The following is a 26,170-nucleotide window of genomic DNA, read 5'->3' as shown; positions in this document are numbered from 1 at the left end:
AGCTGTAGAGATCAGGGAGGGGGACTGTGATATACTTGAACAAATGAGCATTGAAAGAGAGGAAGTATTAGCTGTTTTAGTGGGCTTAAATGTGGATAAATCCCCAGGCCCAGATGAGATGTATCCCAGGCTGTTATGTGAGACAAGGGAGGAGATTGCAGGGGCTCTGTCACAAATTTTCAAATCCTCTCTGGCCACAGCAAAAGTGCCAGAGGACTGGAGGAGGGCGAATGTGGTACCATTATTCAAGAAGGGTAGTAGGGATAAACCAGGTAATTACAGGCCAGTGAGTCTGACATCAGTGGTAGGGAAATTATTGGAAAAAGTTCTGAGGGACAGGATTAATCTCCACTTGGAGAGGCAGGGATTCACAGAATCACAGAATCACAGAACAATACAGCGCAGAAGATGCCCTTCGGCCCATCGAGTCTGCACCGATGCATTAAAGACACCTGACCTGTCTACCTAATCCCATTAATCAGGGATAGTCAGCATGGTTTGTCAGGGGGAGATCATGTATCACAAATTTGATTGAATTTTTCGAGGAGGTGACTAGATGTGTAGATGAGGGTAAAGCAGTTGATGTAGTCTACATGGACTTCAGTAAGGCTTTTGATAAGGTCCCGCATAGGAGATTGGTTAAGAAGGTAAGAGCCCATGGGATCCAGGGCAATTTGGCAAATTGGATCCAAAATTGGCTTCGTGGCAGGAGGCAGAGGGTGATGGTCGAGGGTTGTTTTTGCGAGTGGAAGCCTGTGACCAGTGGGGTTCCGCAGGGATCGGTGCTGGGACCCTGGCTGTTTGTAGTGTACATTAATGATTTAGATGTGAATATAGTCTGTCACTCTAGAATTGGCTTTTTTAACCACTCCAGTCGCTGCTTCACAAACCACTGACCACCTCCAGGCACTTACCCATTGTCTCTCGAGACAAGGAGGCCAAAGAGAGATAGGAGGTATGATCATAGGAGGTCTGCATAAATTCGCAGACGACACGAAAATTGGTGGTGTTGTAAATAGTGAGGAGGAAAGCCTTAGATTACAGGACGATATAGATGGGCTGGTAAGATGGGCGGAGCAGTGGCAAATGGAATTGAATCCTGAGAAGTGTGAGGTGATGCATTTTGGGAGGACTAACAAGGCAAGGGAATATACAATGGATGGTAGGACTCTAGGGAATACAGAGGGTCAGAGGGACCCTGGGGTGCTTGTCCATAGATCACTGAAGGCAGCAGCACAGGTAGATAAAGTGGTTAGGAAGGTATACGGGATACTTGCCTTTATTAGCCGAGGCATAGAATATAAGAGCAGGGAGGTTATGATGGAGCTGTATAAAACGCTAGTTAGGCCACAGCTGGAGTACTGTGTACAGTTCTGGTCACCACACTATAGGAAGGATGTGATTGCACTGGAGAGGGTGCAGAAAAGATTCACCAGGATGTTGCCTGGGCTGGAGCGTTTCAGCTATGAAGAGGGACTGAATAGGCTAGGGTTGTTTTCTTAGAGCAGAGAAGGCTGAGGGCAGACATGATTGAGGTATACAAAATTATGAGGGGCATTGATAGATTATGTAGGAAGAAACTGTTTATTTTTGTGGAGTGGTCAATAACCAGGGGGCATATATTTATGTTATGGGGCAGGATGTTTAGAGGGGAGTTGAGGAAAAATGTTTTCACCCAGAGGGTGGTGGGAATCTGGAACACACTGCCTGAACAGGTGGCAGAGGCAGGAACCCTCACAACATTTAAGTATTTAGATGAGCACTTGAAACGCCATAGCATACAAGGCTATGGGCCAAGTGCTGGAAAATGGGATTAGATTGGATGGGTGCTTGATGGTCGGCGCAGACGCGTTGGGCCGAAGGGCCTGTTTCTGTGCTGTATAACTCTATGACACACCATTAACACACTCTTTGTCTTTGCTTTTGCCCCATGACCTCCTTGTCAGTTATTCTCTCTGACTCTGCCCTGTCAACACCTTCCCTTTTGTTATCTTTTGACCCACCCCCACTTTATTTCTTAAAACCTGTTACATTTCTAACCTTTGCCAGTTCTGATGAAAGGTCACTGACCTGAAACGTTAACTCTGCTTCTCTCTCCACAGATGCTGCCAGACCTGCTGAGTATTTCCAGCACTTTTTTGGTTTTATTTCAGATTTCCAGCATCTGCAGTATTTTGTTTTTATGATTGTCCCTTTTGTTTTGTTCCTCAGTTCAACCTATATGGCTTCATTTGATGTTCCCTCTAGCATTGGCATCCCTCTTCACAGCTTGTGATTATCTCTTGTCATTATTGCAGCAATCCCTTCCTTTTTTAACTCTCTCTCTTTATCCCATCTGAAAACCCTGTAACCAGGAACGTTGAGCTGCCATTCTCTGCCCTTCTTTAAGCCATGTTTCAGTAACAGCTATGATATACTTCCAAGTGTCTACCTGCGTCCGCAGCTCATCTGTCGTATTCACTAGACTCATTGCATTGAAATATATATCATTAATCACTGACAACTCCTTTGTTGTCTTCTTTCCTTTGATTCCTCGATCTTCCATACTTGCTAACTAATTTTCTGCCTTCTATTTCCAATTTTACTTCCCTTAATTCGAAATCTACACTCAGGTTTCCATTCCATTCTTAACCTGGTGCTAGCCCTACCCAATAATACCAGCAAACCTCCCCACCAAGATATTAGTCACAGCCCTGTTAAGGTGCAACCTGTCCGGCTTGTACAGGTCTCACCTCCCCCAGAGCCAGTCCCAATGCCCCTGGAATCTAAAGCCCTCCCTCCTGCACCAACTCTCCAGCCACTCATTCAGCTGCACTATCCTCCTATTTCTATACTGACCAGGGCGTGGCACTGAGAGTAATCTGGAGATAGCTATCTTTGAGATTCTGCTTTTTAATTCCTTTCCTAGAAATCTGAATCTGCCTGCAGGACCTCATCCCTCTTTCTACCTTTGACATTGATACCAATATGGACTATGACCTCTGGCTGTTCACCCTCCCACCCTCATAATGTTCTGCAGCTGCTCAGTGATATCCTGGACCCTGGACCAGGGAGACAACATACCTACCTTCAGTCGGGTCTGAGCCGCAGAAATTCCTGTCTCTTCCACTAACTATTGAGGCCTCACCTTCCTCCTCCCCCGCTGCACAGCTGAGCCATCCATTGTGCCATGTACCTGCCTCTGACTGCACTCATAAGAATGTAAGAAATAAGAGCAGTAGTAGACAATTCGGCCCATCGAGCCTGCTCCGCCTTCAATATGATCATGGCTGATCTTCTACATCAACTCCAGTTTGCCATCTTCACCCCACAACCCGTGATTCCCTGAGAGACCAAAAAATCTATCGATCTCTGTCTTAAATATACTCAACAATGGAACATCTTCTCTCCACAACACTCTGGGGTAGAGAATTCCAAAGATTCACAACTCTTTGAATGAAGAAATTTCTCCTCATCTCAGTCCTAAATGACTGGCCCCTTATCCTGAGACTGTTCCCTTGTGTTCTAGATTCCTTAGCCAGGGGGAAAGAAACTCTCGGTGGCTACTCTGTCAAACCCCTTCAAAACCTTGTGTGTTTCAATGAGATCACCTCTCATTCTTCTAAACTCCAGAGAGTACAGGCCCAATTTACTCAGCCTCTCATCATACAACAACCCTCTCATCCCAGGAACCAATCTAGTGAATCTCTGCTGCACTGCCTCCAATGCAAATATATCCTTCCTTCAATATGGAGACCAAAACTGCACACAGTATTCCAGCTGTGATCTCATCAAAACCCTGTACAAATGTAGCAAGGCTTCCTTATTCCTGTACTCCAATCACCTTGCAATAAAGGTCAACATGCCATGTGCCTTCCTAATTGCTTGCTGTACCTGCATGTTAACTTTCTGTGTTCCTTGTGCAAATACTCGCAAGTCTCTGAACATCAGCATTTATAAAATTCACACCTTTTAAAAAAAAGTTTATTCTGTCACACCTTTCTATTCTTATGACCAAAGTGATTAACCGCACACTTCCCCACAATATACTCCACCTGCCACCTTGTTGCCCTTTCATTTAACGGGATGGATTTTATGAACTCACTGCTGATCTTAGCGGTGAGCTCCAAAAATAGCAGGCCGCAATCTCAAGCGCTGCGGCTCATTTAAATAGCCAGGGCGGGCCACACTCCCCGCACAATCACATGGAGGGGGCGGGCCGCACCCCCCGCCCAATCACATGGAGGGGGCGGGCTGCACCCCCCGCCCAATCACATGGAGGGGACGGGCCGCACCCCCCGCCCAATCACATGGAGGGGGGCGGGCCACAGCCCCCGCCCAATCACATGGAGGGAGCGGGCCGCACCCCCCGCCCAATCACATGGAGGGGGCGGGCACACCCCCCCGCCCAATCACATGGAGGGGGCGGGCACACCCCCCCGCCCAATCACATGGAGGGGATGGGCACACCCCCCCCCGCCCAATCACATGGAGGGGATGGGCTGTCCATCCCCAGCGATGGCTTCAGCTGCCTGTGAGCAGGCGCTGGCACCATTCTTACAGGTCTGTTAGCCCTACCAGCTTATTTAAATACTTCAAGACAGATTGAATAAAATTAAATAAATACATTTCATTTGCCTCTTTCCCACTTCCACCAATAACAATTAAATTAACTATTTGCCCTTTCTACCCCCCCAAAACACTTACCTGTAACATCTGACCTTCCCGCTCCAAACTGCATAAAGTTTAAAGTACAACCCTTCCCCACATCCCCGACATCCATGACGTTTATTTGACCCCATTCCCCCGCTGATAAACTTACCTCCTTCCCCCTCCCCACCAGTGTGGCGCCTCATTACCACAGACGGAGACCCGAAGGCGTGGGAGTGCCGGCCACCGGGCAGACAATCGCAGTGGGCCATCAAGATTAAGGGTAAGTACATGTAAATCTATTCATTTTATTCATTTGCTTTCGGTGATTGTCATCCCGTCACCGAGCGGTGAGGGGTCGCCATGGTGCCCTGCTGCCACTGCCGACGTCGGGAGGATCAGGCCAGGCCCTGCCAGCATTGACTTGTCCAGGGCCATCTTCAGGCTCCCCGGTCATGGACTCTGATGTCGAGGGCTCCTTAAAATCCAGCCCAACCTGTTTATATCTCTTTGTAGCTTCTCTGGTTCTTATTCACAGCTTGCATTTCCACCCACGTTTGTATCATCAGCAAACTTAGCAAACTCTCGGTCTCTTCGTCTAAATCATTAATATGGAATATAAATAGCTGAGGCCCCAGCACTGATCCTTGCGGCACTCCACTATTCACTGCCTGCCAACTTGAAAATGCCCTGTTTATCCCTCCTCTCTGCTTCCTGTCTGTTAACCAATCCTCTATCCATGCTAATACATTACCACAACTTCATGAGCCCTTATCTTGCCTATTAACCTTTTGTGTGGCATTTTATTGAATGCCTTTTGGAAATCCAATTATACTACATCTACTGGTTCCCCTTTATCTAACCTACTCGCTACATCTTCAAAAAATTCTAATAAGTTAGTCAAACATGATTTCCCTTTTGTAAAACCATGTTGACTTTGTCTGATCATACTCTGATTTTCTAAGTGCACTTTTAAGACTTCCTTAATAATAGATTCCAGCATTTTCCCGATGACTGATGTCAGGCTGACTGGCCTATAAGTTCCCTGTTTTCTCTCTCCCTCCTTTCTTGAACAGCAGTGTTACATTTGCTAACTTCCAATCAGCTGGGACCGTTCTGGAATCTAGGGAATTTTGCAAAATCATAACCAGTGCATCTATTATCTCTGTAGCTATCTCTTTTAGAACTCTGAGATGTAGGCCATCAGGTCCTGGGGATTTGTCAGCTTTTAGTCCCTTTAAGTTTCTCAAATACATTTTTCTCTACTGATATTAATTACCTTAAGTTCCTCACTTTTATTAGCCCCTTGGTTACCCTCTATTTCTGGTATAAAACTTGTGTCTTTCACTGTGAAGACAGACACAAAATATTTGTTCAATGTCTCTGCCATTTCCTCATTCCCCATGATAATTTCTCCTGTCTCTTCCTCTCAGGAACCAACATTTACTTTTGCTACTCCTCCTTTTTATATACTTGTAAAAGCTCTTACAATCTGTTTTTATATTCCTGGCGAGTTTACTCTTATATTTTATTTTTTCCCATCTTTTTATAACTTTTTGGTGGCCCTTTACTGGTTTCTAAAATATTCCCAATCCTCAGACTCACTATTATTCTTTGCAACATATAAGCCTCTTCTTTTAATCTAATACTATCCTTAACTGCCCTAGTAATCCATGGCTGGATCTTTTCTTGCTTAGTTTTTTAATGGAATGTATTTTTGTTGAACATTTTGAATTGTTTCTTTAGGTGTTTCCCACTGTTTATCTTTTAGTCCATTTATCCAATCAACCTTAGACAGCTCTCCACTCATACCTAAGTAATTGGTTTTGTTTAAGTTTAAGATTTAAGAAGAGTAGGTTTTCAAACTTAATATGGAATTCAATTGTAATATGATCACCTTTTCCCAGAGGATCTTTACTATGAGAGTACTAATTAAACCTGCCTCATTGTATAATACTAGTCTAAGGTAGCTTTCTCCCTAGTTGGTTGCACCACATATTGTTCCAGGAAACTGGCCTGCAAGCATTCTACAAATTCATCTTCCAGACCACCTTTGCCAATTTGATTTGTCCAGTCCATATGAAGATTAAAATGCCACATGATTATTGCATTGCATTTGTTACAATGTCAAATTATTTCTTGCTTAATGCTCTGTCCATGGTATAACTACCGTTAGAGAGCCTATAAACTACTCCAACCAATGTTTTACTTCTCCTAATCTCCACCCATACTGATTGTACTTCCTGATCTTCTGAACCAAGATCCTTTCTCACTCCTGTCCTTATGTTATCTTTTACTATCAAGGCTCCTCCTCCTCCTTCTCCTCCTCCTCCTTTTCCATTCTGCCTGTCTTTTCAAAACGTTGTGTACCCTGGAATATTTATTTCCCAACCTTGGTCACCTTGTAACCATGTCTCTGTAATAGTGATTAGATCTAAACCATTTATCTCTCTTTGTGCCATTAGTTCATCTATGCTATTATGAGTGCTTCGTGCATTCAATTAAAGAGCCTTTTCTTTACTATGATTATTTGCATGGACCTTATTTGCTGATTTGCTATTACAGTTAAACTCTCTGCCCCTTCCTGTCCCACTCTGCTAGTCTTCATCCAAATTGTTACACTGTTCTATTGCCTCAACTTTTCTCTTCAGATTTCTAAATGCCTCTTCACCTGACCCCTCTCCTCTTTTAGTTTGAAGCTCTATCTACAGCTCTAATTAAAGGATTTGCCAGGACACTGATCCAAGTCTGGTTTAAGTGGACACCATCCCAATGGAACAGCTCCCTCAGTACTGGTGCCAGTGCCCCATGAATCAAAACCCCTTCTTCCCACACCGCTCTTTGAGCTTTGTGTTTAATTCTCTAATCTGCTTGAAACTAGGCCAACTGGTGCGTGGCTCAGGTAACAATCCATAGATTATTACCTTTGAAGTTTTGCATTTTAATTTGGACTCTGACTCCTCAAACTCTCTCAGCAGGACATCATTCCTAGTTCCACCTATGTTGTTGGTTCCTAAGTGAACCACAACAACTGGATCCTCCCCATCCCACTCCAAGTTCGTCTCCAATATCGAGGAGATGTCTCAAACCCTGGCACCAGGCAGGCCACACAACCTTTGGAACTCCAGGTCACAGATGCAGAGAACAGTATCTATCCCCCAATGATACTGTCCCCTATCACCGCCATATTCCTTTTCATTCTCCTTCTTGAATGGCTTCCTGCCATGGTTAGTTTGCATATCCACCCTGCAGTCATTGTTCTCATCCACACAGGTAGCAACTACTTCATACCTCTTGCTCAAATTCAGGGGCTGAGACTTCTCCATCACTACATCCTGGGTCCCCATAACTGTCTGACTCACAGTCACACTGTCCTGTCCCTGACCATTGACCAACTCTAAAGTTCGAATTAACCTACGGGGTGTAACTGCCTCCTGGAACAAAGTGTCCAGGTAATTCTTCCCCTCCCTGAATCTCTGCAATGTCTGTAGTTCGGACTCTAACTCAACAACTCTGAGTCAAAGTTGCTCAAGCTGCAGACACTGCAGGTCTATCCAGGGTCACAATGTTTTCCACAACTCCCACATGTTGCAGTCACGGCACACCACCTGCCCTCCCATATCTATCTATCCTTATTTATTTATTTGATTAGTTAACTAGTTACTAATTTGGTAAGTTTTCCAGAGGAACCATAGCCTTTACCAGTATTCAGATGGAATGCTGGTTGGCGAGTGAGATGCATTCAGGGGACTCCTGCACTACCTGCCTGGTCCTCCTTTACATCCTGGCAGTCACCCATTCCCTCTCCTCCTGCATGCCATTAAGCTGCAGGATGACTACATCCAGAAATGTGCTGTCCATGAAACTCTCAGCCTTTGAAACCCGGAGCTCGAGCTCCTCCAGCTCATGACACTTCCTGCATGTGTGGTTGTCCAGGACATGAGAACCATCCAGGAGTTCCCACATGGAACAGGAAACGCATTTGACAGAACTGAGGTGCCCTGCCATGCCTCTATTTATTAGATTAACTAAACTCACGAGAAATAAACTTAAGACTTGTCCCTGAAATGGACAAAGAAAACACTCAACAGCTACTCACCAATCACCTCACACTTCCTTACCTCTGGGCTCTCTAATTCTGAGCCCTGTATCAATCCCAGCCCAATCCTGAACATTGAGCCAAAGAAGCTCTGAGAAGTTTTAAATTACTTTTGGGGGACCAAGAGCACTGCTTGAAAGGGTAGTTGAGGCAGAAACCCTCAACTCATTTAAAAGGAGTCCAGATATGCACCTCAAGTGCCGTAACCTGCAGGGCTACGGACCAAATGGTGGAAGTTGGGATTAGGCTGGGTGACCTGTTTTTCGGCCGGTGCAGACACAATGGGCCAAGTGACCTCTTTCTGTGCTGTAAACATTCTATGATTCTATGATGTATCAGGAACAGGCAGTAAGGGGTTAGAACCCGGAACTCGTCTCACGTCAGATTCCTGACCCCAGAATGGAAATCCCACCCTCTACCTCTGCCATTCTCTGTCTCTCTCTGTCTGTCTGTCTGTCTATTTCCCTCGCACTCTCTTTAGCATGGATTTTGGCCTGATGGTGTCGAGTCCCTTGGTCACTGATTAGTGATGGTGTGGGGTCCTTGGTCACTGATTGGTGATGGTGTGGGGTCTCTTAATTGTCAGAGGGACTGATGGAACAACACACTGTGCGTGTGGAGGGAAGGTTCAAGCAAAGCGCTTGGCCATCTTTATTTTTAATTAACATGACACATTTCCTGTCTGTAGAGAGAGTGTATAAAGAACATACAAATACAGAGTGCACCCACGAGAGCAAAGAGTCAGTGGGAAGAATAGGTGTGGAAGATTCACTCAGAGGGTTGTGAATCTTTTTTCATTTATTTGTTTAATGGATGTGGGTGTCACTGGCCAGGCCAGCATTTCTTGCCCATCCCTAATTGCTCTTGAGAAGGTGGTGGTGAGCTACCTTCTTGAACCACTGTAGTCCATGTGGGGTAGGTATACCCACAGTGCTGTTAGGAAGGGAGTTCCAGGATTTTGACCAAGTGACAATGAAGGAACAACAATATAATTTCAAGTCAGGATGTGCCTGAGAGAGGAACTTGCAGGTGGTGGTGTTCTCATGTATTTGCTGCCCTTGTCCTGGGTGGTAGAGGTCGCAGGTTTGGAAGGTGCTGTTGAAGGAGGCTTGGCAAGTTTCTGGAGTGAATCTTGTAGATGGTACACACTGCTGCCACTGTGCACCAGTGATGGAGGGAGCGAATCATAGAGGTATAGAGTCATTTATGGCACAAAAGAAGGCTATTCAACCCATCAAGTCCATGCCAGCTCTCTGTAGAGCAATCCACTCAGTCCCACTCCCCCACTCGATCCCTGTAGCTCTGCAAGTCGATTTCTCTCAGGTGGCCATCCAACTTCCTCTTGAAGTCAGTGATCGTCTCCGCTTCCACCACCTTATGGGCAGCGAGTTCCAGGTCATTACCACCTGCTGCGTAAAAAAGTGCTTCCTTATAATGCCCCTGCATTTCTTGCCCAAAATCTTCAATCTGTGTCCCCTAGTCCTTGTACCATTAGTTAATGGGAACAGTTCTTCCTTGTCTAACTTATCTAAGTCTGTCATAATCTTGTATACCTCTATCAAATCTCCTCTCAATCTCCTTTGTGCCAAGGAGAAAAAATCCAGCTTTTCCAACTTAACCTTGTAACTAAAATCCCCCATCCCTGGACCCATTCTGATAAATCTCCTCTGCACCCTCTCAAGGACCCTCACATCCTTCCTAAAGTGCGGTGACCAGAACTGGATGCAATTCTCTAGTTGGGGCCTAACCAGAGCTTTATAAAGGTTCAGCATAACTTCCCTGCTTTTGTAGAGTCATAGAGTCGTACAGCAGAGAAACAGGCCCTTCGGCCCATCGCATCCATGCCGACCATAATGCCTATCTATACTAATCCCACCTGCCTGCATTAATTCCATATCCCTCTATGCCTTGCTCATTCAAGTACCTGTCCAGATGCCTCTTAAATGTTGCTACAGTTCCTGCCTCCACCACCTCCTCAGGCAGCTCATTCCAGATACCCACTATTCTTTGTGTGAAAAATTTACCCCTTTGATCCCCTTTAAACATCCTCCCTCTCACCTTAAATCTATGCCCTCTGGTTTTAGTCACCCCTACCATGGGAAACAGACTCTGGCTATCTACCCCTCCTATGACTCTCATAATTTTATATACCTCTATCATGTCCCCTCTCAGCCTCCTTCGCTCCAGGGAAAACAGACCCAGCCTATCCAATCTCTCTTTATAACTCAAACCCTCCAAACCAGGCAACATCCCGGTGAATCTTTTCTGCACCCTCTCTAGCCTAATCACAACTTTCCTGTAGTGCGGCAGAACTGCACACAGTACTCCAAATGCGGCCTAACCAACGTTATGTACAACTGTAACATGACGTCCCAACTCTTGTACTCAATGCCTCGGCCAATGAAGGCAAGCATGCCATACGCCTTCTTCACCACCCTGTCTACCTGTGTTATCACTTTCAGGGAACTACGTACTTGCACCCCAAGGTCTCTCTGCTCACAACACTCCCCAGGGCCCTGCCATTCACTGTATATGTCCTGCCCTGGTTTAACTTCCCAAAATGCATCACTTCGCACTTGTCTGCGTTAAATTCCATTTGCCAATCGCTTGCCCACTTTCCCAGTTGATCTATATCCTTTTGTAACCTTAGACAAACTTCTTCACTGTCCACTATACCACCAATTTTGGTGTCATCTGCAAACTTACTAATCATGCCACCCTCATTCACATCCAAGTCATTAATATATATGACAAACAACAGAGGGCCCAGCACCGATCCCTGCGGCACACCACTGGTCACCGGCCACCAATCTGAAAAACAACCCTCCACTACCACCCTCTGCCTCCTATCACCAAGTCAATTTTGTATCCATTTGGGTAGTTCACCCTCGATCCCATGTGTTCGAACCTTCCAGACCAGCCTACCATGCGGGACCTTGTCAAAGGCCTTGCTAAAGTCCATGTAGACAACGTCAATCCTCTTGGTCACCTCCTCAAAAAACTCAATCATATTCGTGAGACATGATTTCTCACGCACAAAGCCATGCTGACTATCCCTAATCAGACCATACCTTTCCAAATGCATCTAAATCCTGTCTCTCAGAATCCCTTCCAATAACTTTCCCACCACTGATGTAAGGCTCACCGGCCTGTAGTTCCCTGGCTTATCCCTGCTGCCCTTCTTAAATAAAGGCACAACATTAGCTATCCTCCAGTCTTCCGGTACCTCACCCGTGGCTAACGATGATACAAAAATCTCTGCCAGGGCCCCAGCAATCTCCTCCCTTGCTTCCCTAGGATACACCTGGTCAGGCCTTGGGGATTTATCCACCTTAATGCGCTTCAAAACCTCCAACACTTCCTCCTTTGTAATGTTGATATGCTCCAGGATATCGCTATTCCCTCCCTTGAACTCACTAGCTTCCATGACCTTCTCCACGGTAAATACAGACGAGAAGTATTCATTTAAGACCTCGCCCATTTCCCGTGGCTCCACACATAGATTACCACACTGATCCTTAAGGGGACCTACTCTCTCCCTAGCTACCCTTTTACTCTTAATATACTTATAGAATCTTTTAGGATTCTCCTTTATCTTATCTGCCAGGGAAATCTCATGGCCCCTTTTCGCCCTCCTAATTTCCTTCTTAAGTGTACTCCTACATCCCCTATACTCCTCGAGGGACTCGCTTGATCCCAGCTGCCATTACCTGACATATGCCTCCTTCTTTGTCCTGACCAGACCCTCAATATCCCTCGTCAACCAAGGTTCCCTGAACTTGCCAGCCTTGCCCTTCCATCTAACAGGAACATGCCGGCCCTGAACTCTTCCTATCTCACTTTTAATAATCTCCCACTTGCCAGACGTCCCTTTACCTGTAAACAGCCTCTCCCATTCAACTTTTGAGAGTTCCTGTCTGATGCCATCGAAATTAGCCTACCCCCAATTTAGGACTTCAACTTGAGGACCAGTCCTATCCTTTTCCATAACTATCTTGAAGCTAATAGAGTTATGGTCACTGGTCCCAAAGTGCTCCCCCACTGACACATCAACCACCTTCCCATCCTCATTTCCTAAGAGGAGGTCGAGTGTAGCCCCTTCTCTAATAGGGCCATCCACATACTGCTTCAGAAAACTATCCTGGACACGCTTAACAAATTCCTTCCCATCCGATCCCTTAGCACTAAGGCAGTCCCAGTGAATATTAGGGAAATTAAAATCACCTACTATTACAACCCTATAATTCCTACACCTATCTGTGATTTCCCTACATATATGCTCCTCCATTTCCCTCTGACTATTGGGGGGCCTTTAGTATAATTCCATCAAAGTGATCACCCCTTTCTTATTTCTAAGTTCTACCCATATGGCCTCTCTGGACCTTCCCCCCGGGATATCCTCTCTAAGTACTGCCGTGATGTCCTCATTAATCAATAGTGCAACTCCCCCTCCTCTCTTACCTCCACCTCTGTCACGGCGGAAGGATCGGTACCTCGGAACATTGAGCTGCCAGTCCTGCCCATCCCTCAACCATGTTTCCGTAATAGCTATAATATTACAATCCCATGTACCAATCCATGCTCTGAGTTCATCTGCCTTACCTCTAAGGCTTCTTGCATTAAAGTAAATGCAGTTTAGCCTACCAGACCTTCCACGCTCCCTGTCCTGCCCCTGCCCGGCCTGCCTACTGGACTTGCTCGTTATAACCTCTACATTTGCCTCAACTATCTCATCGGAGAGACTACTACTTTGGGTCCCAGCCCCCTGCCAGACTAGTTTAAACCCTCCCGAGTAGTACTAGCAAACCTCCCCGCAACAATATTGGTCCCCTTCCAGTTTCAATGCAACCCGTCCCTCTTGTACAGGTCACCTCTGCACCAGAAGAGATCCCAATGATCCAAGTAGCTGAAGCTCTCCCGCCTACACCAGCTCTTCAGCCATGCATTCATTTGCCTTATCCTCCTATTCCTACCCTCACTAGCACGTGGCACAGAGAGTAATCCTGAGATTACAACCCTAGAGGTCCTGCTTTTTAACCTTCTGCCTAACTCCCTATATTCACTTTGCAGGACCTCATCTCTTTTCCTGCTTATGTCGTTAGTACCAATATGGACCACGACCTCTGGCTGCTCACCCTCCCCTTTCAGAATGTCCTGCAGCTGCTACGAGACATCCTTGACCCTAGCACCAGGGAGGCAACATATCATCCTGGAGTCTCGTTTGCGGCCACAGAAACGCCGATCTGCACGCCTTACAATAGAATCCCCTATCACTGTAGCTCTTCCACCCCTGTTGTGCAGCAGAGCCCTCCGTGGTGCCATGAACTTGGCTGTTGCTGCTTTCCCCTTGGAGGTTATCCCCCCCCAACAATATCCAAAGCGGTATATCTGTTTGAGAGGGGGATGGCCACAGGGGACTCCGCCTACTACTCCGTCTGGCGGTCACCCATCTCTTTTCTGCCTCTGCAGCCATTACCTGCGGTGTGACCACCTCACTAAACGTGCTGTCCACGACGTCCTCAGCATCGTGGATGCTCCACAGTGAATCCACCCGCAGCTCCAGCTCCGTAATGCGGGTAGCCAGTAGCTGCAGATGGATACTGCAAGCATGGTCGTCAGGGACACTGGAAGCGTCCCTGATTTCCCACATAGCGCAGGAAGAGCATATCACGGGGCTGAGCTCTCCTGTCATAACTTACCTTTAGATTAATTAGTTACTCCCTGAATTAAAAAATACTAATTATATTCGGGGCCTTATTCTACCTAGTCCGATCTAAAGTCCTTAATAAGCTACACTGAATTAAAAAAAAACACGTTAGTAATACTCACCTTATCACCAGAGATTTTTTTTGAACAAAAAAAACTTTCCCCTTATTTTTTTTAAGATAATTAAATGCACGAACAGCAGTGACTCACCCAACCAATCACCTTGCAGCTCTCCTCTGACGTCACTGTTGACTTTTTTCTTTTTTTTCAAAACTCCACGTGCTGGAAGAGCTCCTCTCCTCTCCTCTCCTCTCCTCTCCTCTCCTCTCCGCTTCCGGAAGGTAAGAGACTGGGCCTTGATTCTCGGGTTCAATTTATAGGCTCTGCCCTCGGCGTTCTCCCCACAGGTCCACTGCTCTCCACTCCCGGAAGGTACTCAATGCGTCTATTTATGAAGCTCAAGATCCCATATGCTTTATTAACCACTCTCTCAATATGTCCTGCCACCTTCAAAGATCGATGCACATGAACCCCCAGGTCCCTCTGTTCCTGCACACTCTTTAGAACTGTGCCATTAAGTATATATTGCCTCTCCCTATTCCTTCTGCCAAAATGCATCACCTCACACTTGTCAATATTAAATTCCATCTGCCACCTGTCTGCCCATCCTGCTAGCCTGTCTATGTCCTGTTGCAGGTGGTTCATATCATCCTCACTGTTTGCCACATCTGTTTGGTGCCATTGCAAGTTTAGCAAAAAATATTTAAGGTGGTGCTTGGGGTGCCTATCAAGCAGGCTACTTTGTCCTGGATGATTATTCCATCACACGCCTGACTTGTTCCTTGAAGTTGGTGGAAAGGCTTTGAGGAGACAGGAGGTGAGTTACTCATCGCAGAATTCCCAGACTCTGTCCTGCTCTTGTAGCCACAGTATTTATATGCCTGGTCCAGTTAAGTTACTGGTCAAGAGTTTCTTTTCTTTTTTTTCTTTTGGCCTCCTTATCTCAAGAGACAATAGGTAAGCGCCTGGAGGTGGTCAGTAGTGTGTGGAGCAGCACCTGGAGTGGCTATAAAGGCCAATTCTAGAGTGACAGGCTCTTCCACAGGTGCTGCAGAAAAATTTGTTTGTCGGGGCTGTTACACAGTTGGCTCTCCCCTTGCGCCTCTGTCTTTTTTCCTGCCAACTGCTAAGTCTCTTCGACTCGCCACACTTTAGCCCCGCCTTTATGGCTGCCCACCAGCTCTGGCGAACGCTGGCAACTGACTCCCACGACTTGTGATCAATGTCACAGGACTTCATGTCGCGTTTGCCGACGTCTTTGAAGCGGAGACATGGATGGCCGATGGATCTGATACCAGTGGCGAGCTCGCTGTACAATGTGTCTTTGGGGATCCTGCCATCTTCCATGCGGCTCACATGGCCAAGACATCTCAAGCGCCACTGACTCAGTAGTGTGTATTAGCTGGTGATGTTGGCCGCCTCGAGGACTGGTCAAGAGTAACCCCAAGATATTGATAGTGGGGGAATTCAGTGATGGTGATGTCATTCAATGTCAAGCAAGGTGGTTAGAGCTTCTCTTGTTGGAGATGGTCATTGTTATGTATTCGCCAGTTTGCTGGATATTTTATATATCTGATGTATCTCAGAGCAATGCAGAGATGACACTAGCTCAACAACAAATTTATTTACAGTACTTTAAAATATCTCAGCACTTACAAGATTTCTACATATTGTCTCAACAGATCTCAGGTCTGTTTATGCTGGAACTTTCTTGTATGGTTTCAGTTCTTACCTCTTAAGCTCCACCCACAGGCTTAAGCAATTAAGCATAGTGAACATAGATCAGTGAACAGACTAATACAATCAAACACAGATCAGTTAAACCATTGAACCATCTTTTCCCCATTTTGACTAAAGACATTATTTTTGATTAAAGCATTATGAACAACAAACATATGTACATCAAGTCATTTCTTGGTGTGCTGCCACTGTGTGTCGGTGGTGGAGGGAGTGAAAGTTTAAGGTTGTGGATGAGGTGCCAGTCAAGCGGGCTGCTTTGTCCTGGATGGGGTCGAGTTCCTGAGTGTTGTTGGAGCTGCACCCATCCATTTATGGACACTAAGAAAATCAAGAAGGGATCTGGGGTAGTGCGGGAAAGTGGAGTTGATGTAGAAAATCAATCACGATCTGATTGAATGGCAGAGCAGGCTCGAAGAGCTGTACGGCCTGCTCCTGCTCCTATTTCTTATGTTCTTATGTCCTGGCAGATTATGAGAGAGCAGAGTGCACCAAGCTTCTGACATCTCTCTCAGCATTTAAGTAATTCTGGTTGCAGACTTCAAAGCACTCCTTGACAATGAGTAAAATTCTGTATCTAACCCCTTTTTTTGATGGGGGACAGTGTAGAGGGAGCTTTACTCTGTATCTAACCCCCATTTTTTTTTACATCGAGGGGGCCTTTATTCCTCAGGCCCCCTTGATATACATATTTTTAAAATAACTTTATTAAAAACAGATAAATAAACCAAAAACTCAAATCAAAATGCCCTTCTCAGCTTCAACAATGCACTCCAGTCCCTGCGGTGCCCACCGGTCACAGAAGGCTCCAAGCGTACCGACGGACACCACATGCTCCTTCTCCAGGGACACCCGGGCGTGAACGTAACCGCGGAAGAGGCGCAGGCAATCAGGGAGAACGGACCCCCCCAAAGGCCCGCAGCCTGGACCTGTGAATTACCACCTTGGCCAGGCCCAGGAGCAGACCGATGAGGAGATCCTCCTCCCGGCCCAAGCCCCTCCACACCGGGTGCCCAAAGATCAGGTGTGTGGGACTGAAGTGCAGCCAAAATTTGAGGAGCAGTCACTTCAAATGCTCAAAGAGGGGCTGCAACCTCGCACACTCCATATATATGTGAAACACGGACTCGTCCAGGCCGCAGAAGGTACAGGTGGCCTGGGAGTCTTTGAACCTACTGAAAAGTCTCTTGCACGGGACTGTCCTGTGCAACACCCTCCACCCCAGGTCCCCCGATGTAAAGGGGGAGGACTCCCGCGTAGAGAGACCTCCAGCGGGGTTTCCCCTCGCCGCTAGATGGCAACGCGGACCGCCAGGGCGTGTCCGGCTGGCTGATGAGGGCGAGGAAGTGGAGACTGTGTAGGAGCAGCCCGTACAGGAAACCCCTACGCGCCGATTGGAATGGCATGGAGGGCATTTCCGAGAGGCGGCTCGGGTTGTGCGGGACCGGCTCACGAGGAGAGTTTCGGGGCCTGGGTCCGATGAGCAGTTCCAGCCGAGTGGGGGTCAGCTCGGCCGGGATCGCTCCGCACTCCCGAGCCCTCTCACCACCCGCAGCAAGGGGCGTCCCGGGGGTTTCGGCTACTCCTCCGCCCGCCGGTCCATCCCCGGAGTCGGCCGCCCAGACAGCCGAGGTGCTCTCCTCCGCTGGCGGGGAACGCCCTGACTGGAGGAGACCATGTTCCAGACTCGGAATAGATCCCGGTAAAAGACAGGCAACTCCCTCAGAGAGGCACAGCTAACGGACTCCACCAGGAGCTGCATGGCATCTTGAAGGCAGTGACACTGGCGGAAAAAATACGTCGCCAGCGCACATCATCTGGGAGGATGCTCGACGTACAGGTATCTCTGCAGGGTTCGAATGCGGAGAGTCACAGCCTGGGTGTGGACACACACCAGCGACTGGCCGCCCTCCTCGATCGGGAGACTCAGGACCGCGGCAGAAACCCAGTGTTTCCTCTTGCCACAGAAGAAATCGACAAGCTTATTCTTGGTGGCGAATGCAGGGGGCGAGGCCAAAGTGACCAACCGGTACCACAACACGGAGGCCACCAGTTGGTTTATGACCAGCGCTCGGCCCCTGTAGGAAATCACTCGGAGCAGTCCTGTCCAGCGCCCCAGCCGAGCGGTGACTTTCGTCTCCAACTCCTGCCAGTTTGCCGGCCAGGCTTCCTCAGCGGGGCTAAGGTGGACTCCCAGATAGAGGAGGTGCGTGGTGTTCCACGCAAAAGGTGTCATCTCCTCCGGCAGGGAGTCCACCCGCCACTGACCAACCAGGAGTCCGGAACATTTCTCCCAATTGATCCTCGCGGATTTCTTTTTGCAGCGGCGACAGGGAGAGTGAGGTGGCAGCTGGGTAAGTAAGTCCTATATATTTTGGCCGTTTCTGAACCCGAGACACTACACCTGTAGTGTCTCCCACCCGCCCTCCTCCTGTAACCAAAAAAAAAGGACTCGGTTGTGTGCAGATAAGGTAAGGCTTTTTCTATTTTTTTTTTTCCTGTGATTGGTGAAAGCTTTTCGTTCCTTTTTCATTTATCTAAGTTAAGAATAACTTAAGCTTAAGATTGAAAATGGCAGGAGATCTCAGACCCGTGTTATGCTCCTCTTGCTCAATGTGGGAGCTCAAGGACACGGCTGATGTCCCTGACTCCTTCACGTGCTGGAAGTGTGTCCAGCTGCAGCTCTTGTTAGACCGCATGACGGCTCTGGAGCTGCGGATGGACTCACTTTGGAGCATCCGCGATGCTGAGGAGGTCGTGGATAGCACGTTTAGCGAATTGGTCACACCGCAGATTAGGATTGCTGAGGGAGAAAGGGAATGGGTGACCAAAAGGCAGAGAAAGAGCAGGAAGGCAGCGCAGGTGTCCCCTGCGGTCATCTCCCTCCACAACAGGTAAACCGTTTTGGATACTGTTGAGGGAGATGGCTCACCAGGGGAAGGCAGCAGTCGCCAGGTTCATGGCACCGTGGCTGGCTCTGCTGTTCGGAAGGGCGGGAAAAAGAGTGGAAGGGCTATAGTCATAGGGGATTCGATTGTAAGGGGAGTAGATAGGCGATTCTGTGGTCGAAAACAAGACTCCCGAATGGTATGTTGCCTCCCAGGTGCACGGGTCAGGGATGTCTCAGATCGGCTGCAGAACATTCTGAAAGGGGAGGGTGAACAGCCAGTTGTCGTTGTGCACATAGGCACTAATGATATAGGTAAAAAACGGGATGAGGTCCTACAAGCAGAATTTAGGGAGTTAGGAGCTAAGTTAAAAAGTAGGACCTCAGGTAGTAATCTCAGGATTGCTACCAGTGCCACGTGATAGTCAGAGTAGAAATGAAAGAATAGTCAGGATGAATGCGTGGCTTGAGAGATGGTGCAGGAAGGAGGGGTTCAGATTTTTGGGACATTGGGACCGGTTCTGGGGGAGGTGGGACTATTACAAATTGGATAGTCTACACCTGGGCCGGGCTGGAACCAATGTCCTTGGGGGTGCTTTTGCTAACGCTGTTGGGGAGGGTTTAAACTAATGTGGCAGGGGGATGGGAACCAAATGAGGAGGTCAGTGGACAGTAAGGAGGTAGTAACTAAAGCCTGTAAGGAACTAGATAATGAAGTCAGCGTGACTAAGGAAAAGAGTAGACAGGGAGCAGATGATGAACGCAAAGGGACTGGTGGTCTGAGGTGCATTTGTTTTAATGCAAGAAGTGTAGTAGGTAAGGCAGATGAACTTAGGGCTTGGATGAGTACCTGGGAGTATGATGTTATTGCTATTACTGAGACTTGGTTGAGGGAAGGGCATGATTGGCAACTAAATATCCCAGGATATCGATGCTTCAGGCGGGATAGAGAGGGAGGTAAAAGGGGTGGAGAAGTTGCATTACTGGTCAAAGAGGATATCACAGCTGTGCTGAAGGAGGGCACTATGGAGGACTCGAGCAGTGAGGCAATATGGGCAGAACTCAGAAATAGGAAGGGTGCGGTAACAATGTTGGGGCTGTATTACAGGCCTCCCAATAGCGAGCGTGAGATAGAGGTACAAATATGTAAACAGATTATGGAAAGATGTAGGAGCAACAGGGTGGTGGTGATAGGAGATTTTAATTTTCCCAACATTGACTGGGATTCACTTAGTGTTAGAGGTCCAGATGGAGCAGAATTTGTAAGGAGCATCCAGGAGGGTTTTCTAGAGCAGTATGTAAATAGTCCAACTCGGGAAGGGGCCATACTGGACCTGGTGTTGGGGAATGAGCCCGGCCAGGTGGTTGAAGTTTCAGTAGGGGACTATTTTGGGAATAGTGATCACAATTCCGTAAGTTTTAGAATACTCATGGACAAAGACGAGAGTGGTCCCAAAGGAAGAGTGCTAAATTGGGGGAAGGCCAACTATACCAAAATTCGGCAGGAGCTGGGGAATGTAGATTGGGAGCAGCTGTTTGAAGGTAAATCCACATTTGATATCTGGGAGGCTTTTAAAGAGAGATTGATTAGCGTGCAGGAGAGACATGTTCCTGTGAAAATGAGGGATAGAAATGGCAAGATGAGGGAACCATGGATGACAGGTGAAATTGTGAGACTAGCAAAGAGGAAAAAGGAAGCATACATAAGGTCTAGGAGGCTGAAGAAAGACGAAGCTTTGAAAGAATATCGGGAATGTAGGACCAATCTGAAACGAGGAATTAAGAGGGCGAAAAGGGGTCATGAAATATCTTTAGCAAACAGGGTTAAGGAAAATCCCAAAGCCTTTTATTCATATATAAGGAGCAAGAGGGTAACTAGAGAAAGGATTGGCCCACTCAAGGACAAAGGAGGAAAGTTCTGCGTGGAGTCAGAGAAAATGGGTGAGATTCTAAACGAGTACTTTGCATCGGTATTCACCGAGGAGAGGGACATGACGGATGTTGAGGTTAGGGACAGATGTTTGATTACTCTAGGTCAAGTCGGCATAAGGAGGGAAGAAGTGTTGGGTATTCTAAAAGGTATTAAGGTGGACAAGTCCCCAGGTCCGGATGGGATCTATCCCAGGTTACTGAGGGAAGCGAGAGAGGAAATAGCTGGGTCCTTAACAGATATCTTTGCAGCATCCTCAAACACGGGTGAGGTCCCGGAGGACTGGAGAATTGCTAATGTTGTCCCCTTGTTTAAGAAGGGCAGCAGGGATAATCCAGGTAATTATAGACCGGTGAGCCTGACGTCAGTGGTAGGGAAGCTGCTGGAGAAGATACTGAGGGATAGGATCTATTCCCATTTGGAAGAAAATGGGCTTATCAGTGATAGGCAACATGGTTTTGTGCAGGGAAGGTCATGTCTTACCAACTTAATAGAATTCTTTGAGGAAGTGACAAAGTTGATTGATGAGGGAAGGGCTGTAGATGTCATATACATGGACTTCAGTAAGGCGTTTGATAAGGTTCCCCATGGTAGGCTGATGGAGAAAGTGAAGTCGCATGGGGTCCAGGGTGTACTAGCTAGATGGATAAAGAACTGGCTAGACAACAGGAGACAGAGAGTAGCAGTGGAAGGGAGTTTCTCAAAATGGAGACGTGTGACCAGTGGTGTTGCACAGGGATCCGTGCTGGGACCACTGTTGTTTGTGATATACATTAATGATTTGGAGGAAAGTATAGGTGGTCTGATTAGCAAGTTTGCAGACGACACTAAGATTGGTGGAGTAGCAGATAGTGAAGGGGACTGTCAGAGAATACAGCAGAATATAAATAGATTGGAGAGTTGGGCAGAAAAATGGCAGATGGAGTTCAATCAGGGCAAATGCGAGGTGATGCATTTTGGAAGATCCAATTCAAGAGTGAATTATACAGTAAATGGAAAAGTCCTGGGGAAAATTGATGTACAGAGAGATTTGGGTGTTCAGGTCCACTGTTCCCTGAAGCTGGCAACACAGGTCAATAGAGTGGTCAAGAAGGCATACGGCATGCTTTCCTTCATCGGACGGGGTATTGAGTACAAGGGTTGGCAGGTCATGTTACAGTTGTATAAGACTTTGGTTCGGCCACATTTGGAATACTGCGTGCAGTTCTGGTCGCCACATTATCAAAAGGATGTGGATGCTTTGGAGAGGGTGCAGAGGAGGTTCACCAGGATGTTGCCTGGTATGGAGGGCGCTAGCTATGAAGAGAGGTTGAGCAGATTAGGATTATTTTCATTAGAAAGACGGAGGTTGAGGGGGGACCTGATTGAGGTGTACAAAATCATGAGAGGTATAGACAGGGTGGATAGCAAGAAGCTTTTTCCCAGAGTGGAGGATTCAATTACTAGGGGTCACGAGTTCAAAGTGCGAGGGGAAAAGTTTAGGGGGGGATATGCGTGGAAAGTTCTTTACGCAGAGGGTGGTGGGTGCCTGGAACGCGTTGCCAGCGGAGGTGGTAGACGCGGGCACGATAGCATCTTTGAAGATGTATCTAGACAGATACATGAATGGGCAGGAAGCAAAGAGATACAGACCCTAAGAAAATAGGCGACATGTTTAGATAGAGGATCTGGATCGGCGCAGGCTTGGAGGGCCGAAGGGCCTGTTCCTGTGCTGTAATTTTCTTTGTTCTTTGTTATTTGAGGATGCGGCAGAAAAGGTCTGCTGGCAGTCGCGCATCCACCGCAAGTCAACGGGATCTGTGACCGCAAGGAGCACGTCATCGGCGTAAGCCGAGAGGACAACCCGCATGGCCAGCTCGCACAGAGCCAATCCCGTCAACCTGCTGCGAAGCAGGCACAGGAAGGGCTCCACGCAGATGGTATACAATTGGCCGGACATGGGACATCCCTGACGCACTCCTCTCCCAAAGCAAAGGGGCGCCGTCAAGGACCCGTTAACCTTGACTAGACACTCTGCGGCGGCGTATAAAAGTTGAACCTGGGCCACAAAATGCGGCCCGAGTCCGAAAGCGCGCAGAGTCCTGAAATGGTATTCGTGATCCACCCTGTCGAACGCCTTCTCCTGATCGAGGGAGAGAAAGGCGACCGACTGACCAGTCCTCTGGGAAAGATGGATCAGGTCCCAGAACAGGTGGATGTTGTCCTGGATGGACCGGCCCGGGACCGTGTAGGACTGGTTGGGGTGGATCATGTGGGCCAGCACGGAGCCCAGGCGGGTAGACATAGCCCGGGCAAAGATCTTATAATCCGTGCTGAGGAGGGAGACCGGACGCCAGTTTTTAAGCAGATGGAGATCGCCCCTCTTCGGCAGCAGGACGATGACTACCCTGTGCCACGAGAGGGGCATCTCCCCGGTCGCCAGGCTTTCTCCCAGAACCCGCGTGTAATCGTCCCCCAGGACGTTCCAGAACGCCCTGAGGAACTCCACGGTCAACCCATCCAGCCCTGGGGATTTGCCCCTCGAGAGCTGGTGGCCTCCGGGCTGACCTGCGGCAGATCCTCCCACAAAACTCTGCATGCGTCCTCGATGGACGGATCCGGAGAGAACAACGCACTGTAATAAGTACGGACCAGGAGGCCCATTCCCACCGGATCCGTGATGGAGGATCTGTCATCGGCCAGCAGCTCAACGAGCTGCTTACGGACCCCCCACCATTTTTCCAGCGAGTAGATCTGGATCCGCGACCTCACGTACGCGCCTCGGGACCCTAGGAGCTGCAGGTCCCTCAGCGCGCCCTTCTTCTCTTTGTACGCCTGCCACAGGGCCGGGTCCACGACGGCATGACCGAGGCGGGACTCCAAGTCGAGCACCTCCTTCTCAAGGCGCCCGATCTCGGCTTCCCGTCTCTTGGTCGACCCCTTCGCGTTCTCCTGACAGAAGACGCGGATGTGAGTCTTGCCCACATCCCACCATAGCCTCAAGGAAGGGAAGCCCCCCTGCTTCCTTCTCCAGTCGGCCCAGAATCGACAGAACGAGTCCCGGAATCGCTCGTCCTCCAGCAGCCGGTTGTTAAAGTGACAGTACGCGGACCCCGCCCGTGTGCAGAGCGGGGTGAACTCCGCCCACACCAGGTGGTGGTCCAAGCACGGCACCAGCCGCATGGAGGCCGCCGAGACGCGGGAGACGTACACCTGCGAAAAGTAGAGGCAGTCGATTCGGGACCCTCCTCCTCCAGACCTCCACGTGAAGGCGCTGGAGTCGGGATGGAGATTCCGCCGGACGTTCACCAAGTTAAGGGAGCTGATCAGTCCCCTCAACTTCTCCACCGACGCTTGGCCGCGCTGGGGACCGGAGCGATCCCCCACCTCGAGGGTGCAGTTAAAATCCCCACCGAGGATGATGCACTCGCCGCTATCGATGGAGCTCAAGAGAGCGGACACTTCTTCAAAGAAGCGCGCTTGCAACGCGCCGGGCCTGGGCGCGTACACGTTCACAAAGTGGAGCGGCACGCTACCCAGGCGAACGGCGAGGTGGAGCAAGTGGCCCGGCACTAGCTCCTTGACCCCCAAGATCTACGGCTAAAAAGTCGGGGCCAACAAGATAGCCACCCCACTAGAAATAGGGGTGAGGTGACTCATGTAGACCCCACCCTGCCACTCCAGGAGCCAGGTGGCTTCGTCTCCCTGAACGGTGTGGGTTTCCTGCAGAAAGCTCACCGCGTATCTCCCTTCCCTGAGGACTGAGAGATTGTGAAATCTGCGGTGAGACCCCCTGCTGCCGTTGATGTTGAGGCTGGCTATGGTTATCTTCATGTCAAAGGTACTTAAAACCCGTCACCAACACCTCACTGTGAGGAGGGAGTGGAAGTGCACCTGGCCTTCCACTCCCCCAGCAACCCATTGAGGAACACATTAAAACGGCGCCTCTCAACCAGTTTCACGCCCGCGCGCTTGCCCGCTTTCTTGAGGGCAGCACGGACAGACTGTATGATCAGCGCCAGATTCGACCAATGGCCAAGGGCCAGCTGAACTTTATTGCAGCAACCCCTGCAAGCCACGAGGAAATCCCAGAGTTCCGCCGTGGGGATGAGAGGAGATTCGGTGGGAGGCACGAGGGACTCCACCACCTCACTGGTGATGGAATCAAGGTCATCCTCCGTGCCCCACACCGAATCCCCATCCTCCTCCAGGTCATCACCGCCAGCGGCCGACACATCCACTACAGACTGTGGGGCGGACGTCCCGGCCGCGCCAGCTGGTCCCGCCTCCGTCAGGATCCCACCCCCAGGATCGATGGCGGAGGAGTCCTCTCTGGGTTCTAAGATGGAACTGGAGCCTGTGGGTACCAGCAGTCCAGGACCCCCCTCCACCTCCATCCCCAGGCCAATGAGCGGTCCAGGGAAGACGGAAGTTCCCGACTCCGGAAATCCAGCCGGTGCCAAGACCGGAGGCGGAGAGAGGAGGCCATCTCCCGCTCCGCCAGCACCCACAGGCCCAGCAACAGGGACAACATTTTCAATTGCACCCAGGTCGGGTGTCTCCTGGGCAGTGGAGGACTCTGGCAGGGACAGCCGACCCTTTGGGGCCCCGTCCTCCCCTCCACTCAGGGCACCCGACCCAGTGGCAGTGGCGGAATGGGCGGCGTCCCCAGGCTCCCCCACCGCAGGCAGGGCTCCACTTACTCCTTCAGGAGGGGCCGTATGTACAGGGCCCTCCCCCTCCCCTCCATCCTGAGGAATAGGGAGCTCCTGCCCAGACTTTGTAGCCTTGGTGGTGGTGGTAGGAGAAACCTGGGGACCCGAAACAGGAGACAGCTCCCCTCCAACAGATGGGCCCCATATCTCAGGGCCCTGTGTCACCTCTGTGGAGAGGTGCCTTCTCCTCTTTTTCCCAGTTGGGCGCAGAGGCTCAGAGACCTCCATGTCATCAGAGGCCTCTGCACTCTTTTTTTTTTATTCACCCTGGGCCTGAGCCCAGCCCTGGGGCAGGTTGACTTCCTGAGATCGGGCTTTGTGCTGAGCTCAGACTCGGGTAATGTCACGGTGTCCAGGGGACGCGCCTCTCGATGTTTATTTCGCCTCCGCGCCTTCCTTCCACTTGGACGGTCACCCCCCTCCCTGCC

At 49.0% G+C, this 26,170-nt stretch overlaps 1 protein-coding gene across 2 annotated transcripts in view; it reads left to right on the top strand.

The window, feature by feature from the left end:
* The window catches only part of ppp1r1b (protein phosphatase 1, regulatory (inhibitor) subunit 1B), a 75,500-nt gene that overhangs the window by 26,521 nt on the left and 22,809 nt on the right, over window positions 1–26,170 (top strand). Inside the window, exon 2 of one of the 2 annotated variants that reach the window (XM_068013041.1) lies at window positions 4,823–4,912. The exons of the other annotated variant lie outside the window; for it this stretch is intronic. The gene's annotated coding sequence lies outside the window, so the exon portion shown is untranslated. The remainder of the gene's footprint in view (window positions 1–4,822; window positions 4,913–26,170) is intronic. 2 annotated transcript variants of the gene reach the window in all.

The sequence above is a fragment of the Heterodontus francisci genome, chromosome 33 (genome assembly GCF_036365525.1).
Source record: "Heterodontus francisci isolate sHetFra1 chromosome 33, sHetFra1.hap1, whole genome shotgun sequence".
Taxonomy (NCBI): domain Eukaryota; kingdom Metazoa; phylum Chordata; class Chondrichthyes; order Heterodontiformes; family Heterodontidae; genus Heterodontus; species Heterodontus francisci.
This window is presented reverse-complemented; position numbering and strand designations above follow the sequence as displayed.